This window comes from Perna viridis, chromosome 14 (assembly GCF_037379345.1).
Source record: "Perna viridis isolate PV_CMFRI_1.1 ecotype Kerala chromosome 14, ASM3737934v1, whole genome shotgun sequence".
Taxonomy (NCBI): Eukaryota; Metazoa; Mollusca; class Bivalvia; order Mytilida; family Mytilidae; genus Perna; species Perna viridis.
In genome coordinates, this window is record NC_142458.1 from 20434295 (window position 1) to 20446317 (window position 12023).

The following is a 12023-nucleotide window of genomic DNA, read 5'->3' on the forward strand; positions in this document are numbered from 1 at the left end:
AGAAATTTGATTTTTAAGCACAAATATCAGCTTGAGAGTTCTAAATACATCTGTAGCTTCGGGAAATTTAACAGAAAATGCATTAACTCCACAACTGAACGACAACACTACAGTATTTACAAATAGAAAACGGTTAAAACATACACACACTTCGACGTCATTAATCACTTAAATAACAAATAAAATTCACTTCCGCTGACCATAGTCTGTTTTATACATTCTGTACGAGCTGTTCTCAAGTCTTGTTTTTAAATAAACAGAGCATTTCAAGATCACCCTCACATCCTTGTAAATAAAAGAGAATATTACTTTGACCAGCGAGCTTTTCTAAAAGTAATTTTAACATCACATAAAGTGAGTAATTCAAGAAAACTTGCACAAAGCATTGATATAATTCATAGACATTACAATTAAAAGGTAATTCCTTTTGACCAGTGAGCTATTCCGAAAGCACTTAACATCACAGAATGTGTACGATTTCGATATTCAGAAAATTAGTAGGCATCGATAAGACGAGAAAAACATGCGTTCGGTGGAACATCTTATGATAAATATGATTGTACAGATTATTTGTAAACATGCCATATTCTAGATACTGAAGAATTAGAAGATCGCGGGAGAAATAAGCACGGCAATTCCCTCAATCAGAAACGATTGCCGTTATTTGATTTGCTTTGATAACAACAAATTATTTCAGAGTATTTAATAAAAATATTGTATATCACAATCCAAAATTCGTGGAACTGATCACCTCTTTTAATGCGAGTTCTCGTCTTGATTCTGGCGATTTTTGAAAGAAGAGATAGTAATACCGATGATGCAAACGAGGGGAAATCACCCACAATGGGGCGTGGTCAATACAACATCGGGAACACCAAAAGGAAAACAAGCTACAAATAAAAACCGGGCAGCAATGTACACCCGGAAGAAAATTGTATGGACCTCACTAAAACTAAAGGTTAACTCAGGTGATCCGCAGTCAACATTTCTTCTTCTTGCAAAAAACCCGTGCTTCTTGAAGGTGAAGCCGGTGAGGAGGATATTATGGCTGTTGGTGGAGATCTTCGATCGTGTTCAACGCGGACCTTACATATAGATTAATCAAGTCATAGAAATGATGGTAGATTTTATTAAGTACAAAATAATTACACATAATTGGGATGTGGTTTATCTGTTGCACAAGTTTTCATAGGTACGTCCACCAGAAAAATATATACTGCGACAAATGCGCGCTTTCATTTTGAGCGATCGCTGTCGACCGCTGTAACGTACTGGAAATATTTTATTTTGTTTTTTAAGTTGTACATCCTAATGCAAGAAACGGCTATAAACTTTACTCGAAAGACAAATGTTTCTTGTAAACATTATTTTCGTTTCTATAGCAACAGTAATTATTTAGCTCATTTTACTTTCATTAAGCTGAAAACTCAATTTTCAACTGCCATAGAGCATGATGGTCAGTATAGAGATAATTAAAACCAGATATGCATTTGTGAGAACCGACGATACCAGATTGCAACCATGTCTCTTAATACCAATGTTTAATAAGTGTCAATGGGACGGTTACCCTACCGGTGCACCTGGTCCATGCTCCCGGTTTTTAGTGGAGTCCGAGTTGCTCATTTGCTTTTGTTACTTTGTATGTATGATTTTAGTTACTTTATGTTCTTTGTTGTGTATGTCTGTTTTCCATGTCTGGTCTTTGTCCTTGGATTACATTCTTTTGATTACCACTATAACCTTGGTTCCTTGATTACTCTGTCAAAAACGTAACGAATTTACAAACGTGTATATACGAATCCACGCGGTCATATCCCCATTATACGTGTTGCGTATTCCATTCCATTCGTCCATAACCCAATCTTTCAAGCTATAACGCATCATAAATGTCAAGTTCATTGATGACGTCATCTATTATTCAAGAGTTGTATTCTTTTTTTAATTCACATATTTTGAATATAAGAGATACATAATTGTGATCACCAGACCATTGATCTAGAAGCATGCTTCTTTACGCTTTCATATGTTTTCTAGGTGCTAGACTGAAATCCCAGCTGAACTATTTTTTTCTCTCAAAGAAATAGAATTCTTCTTTTAAGTTTGATAACGTTTAAAATATCAATTAGCCATATACGAACAACTTCCCTGTGGTCATAAGACAAGAATTGGAATCACATGGACATACATTTACATTCAAAGTGAGGTTATGTAGTAAGGGGTCATGCAACACTCTTCTTTTTTTATTCAGCTGTTAAAACGTTGAGTTGATTCAGTACACAAATGAAAAAGGCGGGCAACAGTGTCACAGGAAATTCAAGCCAGTTAAAAGGGCAATAACTATAATATGAGATTCCATGTGCGGTTTTAAGAAAAAAGTTTACAATGACACCAGTGCCTAACAATAGATGACCATGCATACCTAATATTAAATCCCTTTCCCTTTCAGTTCTATATATACAGAAATACATTACAATTATTATAATATAATTATTATCATTATAATAAGAAGAGTGAAATTCTGATCACATTATCAAAAACAAACTAATCAATTGTGATTACAAAAAAATATGGAGACCAAAATGCAAGTACTAGTTACTTAAAAAATGTACATGTACAATTGTATATTTCACGACTAACCTCATTTCCAACAGTAGAATTTATGGAAGAAATAATTCGCTCTTCAACAATGTAACAACAATATTACCCCATCTTATACGTACATTCAAATAGTTGCTAAGCGTATCAAAAACTAAGGAAATGGATTTACGTTTCCATAATGAAATGTTACATAACAAGTTGCTGTATCAATATTTTCAATATTATCTAAGATGTTGCTTGCGGCTGCAATCACAGTTCGGTATTATCTGATTAAAACTTCGTTCCCTGGGATATCTGATACCGAGTCTACAGTCAAAATAATGTCAGTATCGATCTAAATATTTCACAAGTGTGAAATGGAAATAATTGTCCTGCTTGTCAATTTTTCAATTTGACATATGGCAGTAGACACGGTATATGAAAAAAAAATCAAGAGAAATCACGCTTTCAATAATTTGACATTCGGAAATTAAATATTTTGGACTAAAACAGTGACACACAGTATATAAAAATGGTTCTCAGTTACAACTAAAATGTCACGATTTTGTCAGTATTATAACTGCTGCTTTTACTTTTGAGTCTAGGTTTACTGAATTGTAATAATTTTGGATTGCATTTACTGTGATGCCCCATACATAGAGACAAATTCCTACTTTCAATAAGTAAATGGCACGATTTATATGTCAACTCTTCATACTTTTGTAGTCTGTTACAAGTCGTCAAATCCAGGTTTCTTTTGAATCCAAAAGAACTAGTATTTTTACGCTTTGTCTACGGTAGGGACGGTACTACTGAACTCTTATTTACGTTTATGACCAAAGGCAATGTGCGAGACTTTCTATTACACATGATGTGCGTCTGCGTTAAAAGTTCAACGATCACATCCTAACTTAGATACGGTAATGTAATACCCCCTACTCTACGCACGGAGTATAGTGCAAAAAGGGGGGGTACATTATCGTATTGATGAAGCGTATAATACCGGCCAACTGATATTAACAAAGAAAATGAGCCAAGTAAATACCAGGTAGACGTGAGATGTACGTTACATAGTCAATGGAAAAAGCAAAATGTAACAGGAATTATCTTAAGAAGGTAGACCTAAGGGACACAACTCCTACAAATTATTAGAATTTTTTTATTCAACATTTTACATCAATCTCATGTAAGCATCAAAGTAACTTGGATTGATTTCATTCTGTTTCAAATGAAAGCTTAACAGTCTTTGGTGAAATTGAATATGATACAAACATGTAACCGATTTCAAGAGTTATGCCCCTTATCTTAGGTCTAACTCCTTAAGAGTTTGACAATCCTTCATCAAAATTTAACGTAACTATGTACACTTGTTTGTGCTCCTTTGACATTGACATTGTCGTTATAGAAGTTTCTTGTAATTAATCATAAGTCTATTGAAATAATAAGCTTAAACTAAGCTTGCGTTTCTTTAAATGAACTACATGTACATGTGTCATTCTTATCAGAAATTTTAAAATATTAATTGATACAGATGGAGGGTGCGGAATCATTTTATTACCTTTTCCAAAAATTTCATTATGGCAATACTGTATTTATATATATAAAATTCTCACCAAGTAACTAACCTACATTTAAATATGAGTTGGAGTCCGCATTTGTAAGTTTTTTCGCGAAGTACGGACACCGGTTTACCATAATACATGTACGTCCCGGTTAAAATGATAGGTGTGGGAAAATGGACATTAACTAAAACTAATGCTTTGGAAAGTAACATTACCATATTCGAAAATCAGGTAGAAATACATGTATATACAAACGAAGGTATTGTTAATTGGCATATACATGTATATTCTTTTCTTATCTGTCACGGTGCAATTATAATCGACAAACTGCATGCATATGGTTAGTTATTCTTGTGAAATGGTGGGGTCAATTTTATACTTTTTATATAAACCCTAGTATTATGTGAATGCTGGTCATAAGGTAATGGAATGAAGAAGATTTCTTCACTGTTACAGTTTAGACAAATGCCACTTCCAAGAACTTAAAAAAAGTGTCAATGAACAATATTTTAAGTATTTTTGCTTAATTCATTGTTTGTCTATCACTTTTATTCGCCTCGTGGTTAGATATAAGACTACTATCAGCATTCTCATTACTCTTACAGCAAGTATATTCAAAATTACATTGTTTCTTCAACGGTGTTTTACTTATTTCTTGTGTTTCTTCAACGGTGTTTTACTTATTTCTTGTGTTTCTTCAACGGTGTTTTACTTATTTCTTGTCTGTCAATGTTCTTGTGTATAGATCAGACCTTATAAGACCGTCATCCTTTGCATCATGTTTAAAAACATACAGAAAGTATTTACAAAAGGACATCAATGCTTCATTTTTTAAACTTATTTTTGTCTGTCACAATGTATAGGAATCAACAAGCTATTCTTCTCTACTTTATGCAATACCAGTCCTGATCGATAAATGTTAATTTCAATGCTACAGCAGTGTCAACCATTTTCTGATCATTGTTTATTTGTCGAGCAAAACTGATGTCTATTTCAGCGTGTTAATTTTACGTATGTATTCATCGATTACCACATGTTTTCTAGATATGTTGCCGTATTTATAATACAGCAGATCATAACTCGTATATCTTCTTGTTATTAACTTAGAATCTGTGTTATATTAATAAACCATTTTTATTTAGACCTAAAACTTCGGCATCATAATGAATGTCTTGGAGAATTGGAACCGTGCTGAAATTGTTAACAAAAACACTCACCTCAAATGTATCTGTTCTAAATTCTTTAGATTAATATCCATAGTTTATAAATATGAAATTATATCCTTAAATCGAGAATTGATGTTTTTGTAATCATTTTGGCAGAACTGTTTTTCCAGAATCAACTTTCTTCCACAGTCGTCTAATAATCGATTTTCCCAGAGCTTTGGGTTAGTCCATTCTTGTCTCGTTGATAGGGGGGTTTTGATGAGATTGGCATCTCACTCAAAATTGATCGATGATCAATACGCTGATCGATACAAAGATATGAAAGCGATAATCATATCCCACTTAAAACAGTTCCATTTTATATATCTTCATTTCATTAAAAGTGGGGATTGTTTTGATGCTGGGAAATGAATATTTGCAATCAATATCAGTATTAATTATGACGTATGCATATCTTAGTATAATTCCGTGTAAACATCAAGTGGAGCCCTATATCTTAATTGCAAGTTTTGTATTCAATTTCGAAAGCATTTCTCTGAAAATTCGCATGTTGCTTTCTGATGATAACATTTTAAAGTTAAGTGCAATTTTTTGCTCTTGCAATGATTATTAACCAGTTTAAAAAAAGTTTGGCATGGTTTGATTTCGTAAATATGTTAATTTAGTTTTATAACCCGTAGATAATGATTCCTGTTGTAATAGGGAAATATCTTTTTTTGCAAATAAGAAAAAGGACTAAAATATACCAGACAATACACCAGACGCGGATTCGGAGATTTTAGAAAGATTATTTTTGGTCAATCTATGCCAAAAAAATGCACGAATTTACCACAATTTTCAAGCAAAAGGGAGGGGGTTCCAGCCGCCGTCAATAGATTGTTACGCAGTTCAACATATACCAAGAAAATGTCATTAAATATTCTTAGTAAGTTCAAAAGTTTTATTAATAGTCAATGCTTCGTTCGTGCACACTGTAATTAAAAAAACATTGCGGGTATTATAAAATAAAGCATCTGCGGACATCTTTTAACTGGACGCGGACTTCGTATATGTAAGATGTTAATCTATATGCATGGTTTTTAGGGAACTCGTTTAAACATCACGTGATTCTTGGCTTACGGACAATATGTCACTTTTGTGTGTTAATAACCACCAGTTGGTTGTTTTTAAACTAAATATTTATTTTCTGCGTCTAATCATTGATTCCTATTACATTAAATTTATATCTGATGAAAAATTACAAATTGACTCTTTAGTATTTGAGAGCGATAACCTTGTAAAAGATATATCGCACAGAAAATATCTAAATATCTAAACGTAACGATTATTAGGCGGCTTTTATCTTAAAATTACTTCAGAATGAGAGGGTTATTCAATGAGGTTGTATAAAACACTTTTTGAATGGCATACAGTGCTATCAGTAAAGGTGTCAGTTTAAAGGGACTAGGGGCTTGATAAAACTGCAATTTTAACGTCGAATCGTTTTAGAGTTGAATCCGTTAAGAATCGCAGATACGGGGATTTCTAGAACTTAATGAAAAAAAAATTAAATTAAAGACAGAAATCCTCAATATACTGTGCAAACCGGATTCCACAAACGAAATGTAGCAACGAGCACGTGTACCAGAAGAATAAGCTACAAGAAATAGGGAAATAGAGACAATTTAACAAATAGAAACAAATTGAATGAGAAAACAATACAAATATAAATTAGCTAAGCTAGACTTAACGTGCCGAAACCTCGGAACATGGATAAGTGCACTATAGAGAAAGATCTATACCTACATATAGCTTTCTAGAAACATCAACTTGTTATTTGTATAAATATAATAGCTTCGCGTACTTGTGTAATTAGAATAAAAAAAATGTATCGCTGACCTTTCCGACCGAACATGTCAGGATGACTTAAGATTGATTACGTACTGTAGTCTTAGTGAGTTAAAGTTACGCGTTAGAAATCCAGTATGGCTTGCCGCTATAATTTAGTGATACATGTTCTCATATTTTTAGTACAATTATGTCATTGATGTCAGTGCCTATCAAGTTTTGCTTCTTTCAGTCAGCTTTTTGCGCCTTAATTTTGAATCGATAAATTCAATAAATTTTACAGGAGTTGTGGGGCTTTGTTTACAAGCCACATTATTGGAACATTTTGTAGATGGAATTCCTCAGAAAAATGTTCATTTGATTTTCGTTAAATATAGTTGATTACTACATGTAGTTGACCTTCTTCTGTCAACATTTGAATTCGACAAATTTTAGTGTCATATATTGTTTCTATCTATCTGAAATAACCTCAATGCCTGTATTGGACGTTTGAAAATAACCTACCTGGCAGGTTATTTAGTGTAATTTTGGACGATCATACGCCGCAAGTTTTGTGTAGTGTTCATGACGGACTAGTGTGTATGTGTTTTTAAGGCTAATAAGAATAGATTTAACATGTTCATAATACCTCAACCTTACTTCCGTGAGCCAAATTGCAAACAGCTCGTTCCTACGTTCTTTGAATCTGGCAGAATAGTAGTAAAATATTTATCATTTAGAACATTTTATACGGTTTCTTTACCCTAACACTGGAGAAGGTGAATAAATAACTGAAGAATGACAAATGACCTACCTGATGAGAAAATCCAGCAATCCTGGAAATCCACTGTAAAAGCTGTTTTGATGAACTTCACATTTGGTTTTCAGCATTTAGAATGGGTACATCTATTAATAAAATTACGGATTTTAATTTGCGAAACGAAAATATTAAATTAACCAACGAATTGCTATTACCCAATTTTAAGTTCATTTTGTCAAGATATATTGTATTACGTAAAATTAGTGACCTAATTAAAAATGGCTGGTTACTTTATTACATATGTTTTCTAAGTATTTAAAAAAAATAGGATTTTTTTCGCTTGATTTCCCGTGGCCTAAACTTCTTTTATCTAAATAAAAGACTTAAAATATTTTAAAACACATATTTGCGGTAGCTTTCAACATGTCAGATGCTAGAAGTAAGGATGGTACCAAGTCAGAAAATACAACACGCAGCTTGCCAGACAACCTCTGGAACTGCCTGAGTTAGTTAAAGCTGCCAGAGGGAGGTGTCTTTTGTTTCTGTACTTAAGGAATATAGTGATATATTCTACCATTATACCTCTAAAGAAGTCGTCCAAATTTAGTGACGCGCGTTCTATATTCAACGACGTCACCAAATTAGCTTCAAAGAAAGCGAAATCAATTTCAAAGTTCTTCAGCATCAGCGGATAGCCTAATAAGATTTCATTAAGTTATGAAAATCGATTGCGCCCTCGTTTCTGTACAGGCCTGTGTAAGAGTTAAGAGAGCAATCAAGGGAACCAAGGTTATAGCGGTAATCAAAAGAATGTAATCCAAGGACAAAGACCAGACATGGAAAACAGACATACACAACGAAGAACATAAAGTAACCAAAACCATACATACAAAGCCACAAAAGTAAATGAGCAACTCGGACTCCACTAAAAACTAGTAGCATGGACCAGGTGCACCGGTAGGGTAAGAATTGTGTTTAAATATCGTCTTCAATTTGCAATATTAGTTGTAGTTGGTTAATGTAGACGCCATTGTTTTAGGAACGGCTAAAAATCTAAATTTCGAGTAATAATAATCTAGAAAATTTGAAAGTTTAATCAGCAATGATCCTTTCTATCGAAACAATGGTAGATGTCGGCTGACAAACTAAACTTCCTGACTTGATATTGGAAGAAGGCATTTTCTTTTTTTATTGAAGTGTTGGTTTGTTTTCATTAGTGGAAATTGATGACAATTTGTCGGATAGAAATGGAGGCGCCGATTTTTTTTTAATTCAGGAGAATATGTGTCTCTATAAGGTCAACACGCGTGTCTCCTCTGTACCCGGTTCCACGGGCACTTGGGACCAGTTTTCCTTTTTTTCTTTTTGGATATAAAAAATATCATTAAATCATTTTGTTTCCAGATTTTAGTTATTATGTGTGTTCTCTAACAAAATGATTTAATGATATTTTTTATATAAAAAAAAATCCTGGTCCAAAGGGCCTGTGCTAGGTTCTGGAATCAATAAACTGATTCTGCCATTTGGGGTTTGTGCTTTGTAATAAATTTGTTTTCATTTTCACTAGCATCTCTTGCATGACTTTTGTTAAGAGCCCGATTAACAACATTATTCAGAAATCAATGACCGACTCAAAGACCGTTGATCATTAATATTTACGAAAGCCATGCTTAGGACATAAGGGTAAATATTATGCATGGGAAAGTAACGATAAGAATTCATGTGGGACCAATTATTATGATACTCATTATGTTTGCTTATTAAAATCCATATTTGGTATTAATTAAGAATGAATTACCTTGTGTAAAGGTTGTGTTGTTTTGTTTTGAATTATGCCACAGCGATGACTATGATACGGGGATAAATGAATTTCAGGTATACATGTAATTGTGGATGGCTACAAACTTCGGGGCCCTGCCCAAAAACGGAATTACCCAGTCTTTATCGTGCATAAAGACTGAAAGGATATGACTGATTAGTGCTAACTGTATGGGCCATATTCCTTTGCTCAAACAATATTTGTCGTTTGCTTCCCACTGTTGATTTCGGGCAAGGATTCGTAGGGTGGACCCGGGTCTATTATCCCCCTTACATGTAGCTACCCACCCCCTAAAAAAAAATTAGCATTTTTTTATGTTTTGTATGATTTTTTTTCTTTCATTCTATTTACACCTCTAACCTGAAATCTTTGATCCGACCCCTGTTGTAATCATTTGAAAGGTACAGAATATTGCACGTCTTAATATACCTTAAAATCCATGGGGAAACTAAGTAATCAGAAGCGGGTCATTCTACAGTTTCACTTTACCATTTCCATTCTTTTGTAACAGAACATACTTTAAACTGGCTTATTATTAAAATTACAATAAGTTTTTTTCTGTGTGTTAGAGCGTTCTGTCATTTTTGCTCATTTATGTCCCAAAAATATATCAAATGAGGATATACTTGGCAATACAAAAATGATTATTGGTAAGAAAGTATTTGAAGTGCATTTCGCATGTGTTGAGAAGAGATCATCATTAGAACAGCACTGGACTCATGAAGGGAACATGAAAAATCAAGAAGGTATTGTATGATCTGGAAAATTGAAGCAAATTTTAATCAATATTCAAAATGAAAGAACAATTGTCTAAGGAGTTAGAAAACGCTTTCCTTGGTCGCCTTCTCATACAGATGCGTGCAAGAATCATACTTGTAGGGGTTGATATCTATTTTATACAGCTTCTCGAGCTAATAGCAAAAATTCAGATCGACCACATTCTAGTTTTATAACTACAAATTCGATAAGTATCAATGGTTTCCGAACCAAGAATGGAATTTCTTTCAAACTTACTTCAGTCGTAGCACATCGATTCGATATATTGAAAGCACTATTTTAGTTTCAAATGAAATTAAAACAGCATATCGAGACATTAAAAGAATTAAGAAGTATTCTCTTCATAGAAAAATTGATTTATGTATTACAGCCTGGTTGGTTCAATCTCATTACTGTAAATACAGTACCGCGTCAAGTATTCTATTACGTCACGCATAAAGTGATGCAACTTGGAGAATTCGATAAAGAATCCGAGGAAATTTGAATTAAGGTGAAGGCAAATCTGTGATTTTGTTTGTTTGTTTTGTTTGTTTGTTGGGGTTTAACGTCCGAGCAGCAATATTTCAGCTATATTCAGACGATGAATATGAAATTGATGATAAAATGAACATGAAATGATGATAAAAATGAAAAAGGGATGGGACACAAGGATTATGGGGTCGACAAATTTTGATTGCCACTGGAAATAGGGAGAGATGGGTAGGGTCGGGCAATTTAGCCTCCTGTGGCGGAGCCCTATGGTTCCTACTCCGGGAGAATACCACAGTATGGTTTTTTAACGTGCGAGGAACATGGCATCTTTTCCAACACGGTGCACCACTATGGTTTGCGGTCAGGTTTTCCGTATTATAGCCTGACAACCCCAGCATGTAACAAGCCAGGGGTACCCCATTCAACCACCTGGGACACACATCCCAGTTACTCTGTGGGCAGAGCGCCCTAGCCCCCGGCTATGTTTCTGAGCACTACTTAGTCGCCTTTTACAACAAACTTAGCGCTGATGCAGGTCTATTCTTTTAAGACCCGGACCTGCACGGGACAATCTGTGATTTTAAGGTAATTACGGCCTAAAACTAATATGAATATCAGGTTTCTAGAGCTTTACTCATTATCCATGTATCGTATTACATGTATTTGATGCTTTATATTAATTTGTTCCCCGAACAGATCACACTTGGAGTGGGCTCGTCTGTAAAAGGTTGTAGCTCGACCCTTTTAGAAACAAGCCTACCTAACGTACATTGTATCTAATACAAACCCAATTATTAGTCTACATCATCAGTTTCATATGAGCTAAGAGACCAGAAATTAATAACACTTTAAAGTCGACACACCTTGAGAGCTGCACCGGAAGTGCCCTGGTGATGACGGAAGTGAGAAAGACTAACTAGAGAAAGTATCGAACAAACATTGTAACAAAAAAGTAATCTTGACACGCGATTTCATGATGTTAATCTTAACCTTTTCTTCAAAAAATTAGCCGAGTCTTCCTGAAGGAAACGAGCCTGATTGTCCAAGAATCAGTCTATACACGTGTACGAATACGTACTGTAGTA

At 34.1% G+C, this 12023-nt stretch overlaps 1 protein-coding gene across 10 annotated transcripts in view; it reads right to left on the reverse strand.

Annotated features, from left to right (window-relative positions):
* The window catches only part of LOC148598567 (potassium voltage-gated channel protein Shaw-like), a 71618-nt gene extending 63673 nt beyond the window's left edge, over positions 1-7945 (reverse strand). For 8 of the 10 annotated variants that reach the window (XM_088560886.1, XM_088560881.1, XM_088560885.1 and 5 more), the window contains exon 1: positions 5357-5678. The gene's annotated coding sequence lies outside the window, so the exon portion shown is untranslated. Of the gene's footprint in view, positions 1-2637; positions 2776-5356; positions 5679-7925 lie in introns of those variants that run through there. The other 2 variants (XM_088560876.1, XM_088560874.1) reach the window with 2 other exon arrangements.
* Positions 7946-12023: the final 4078 nt, after the last annotated feature.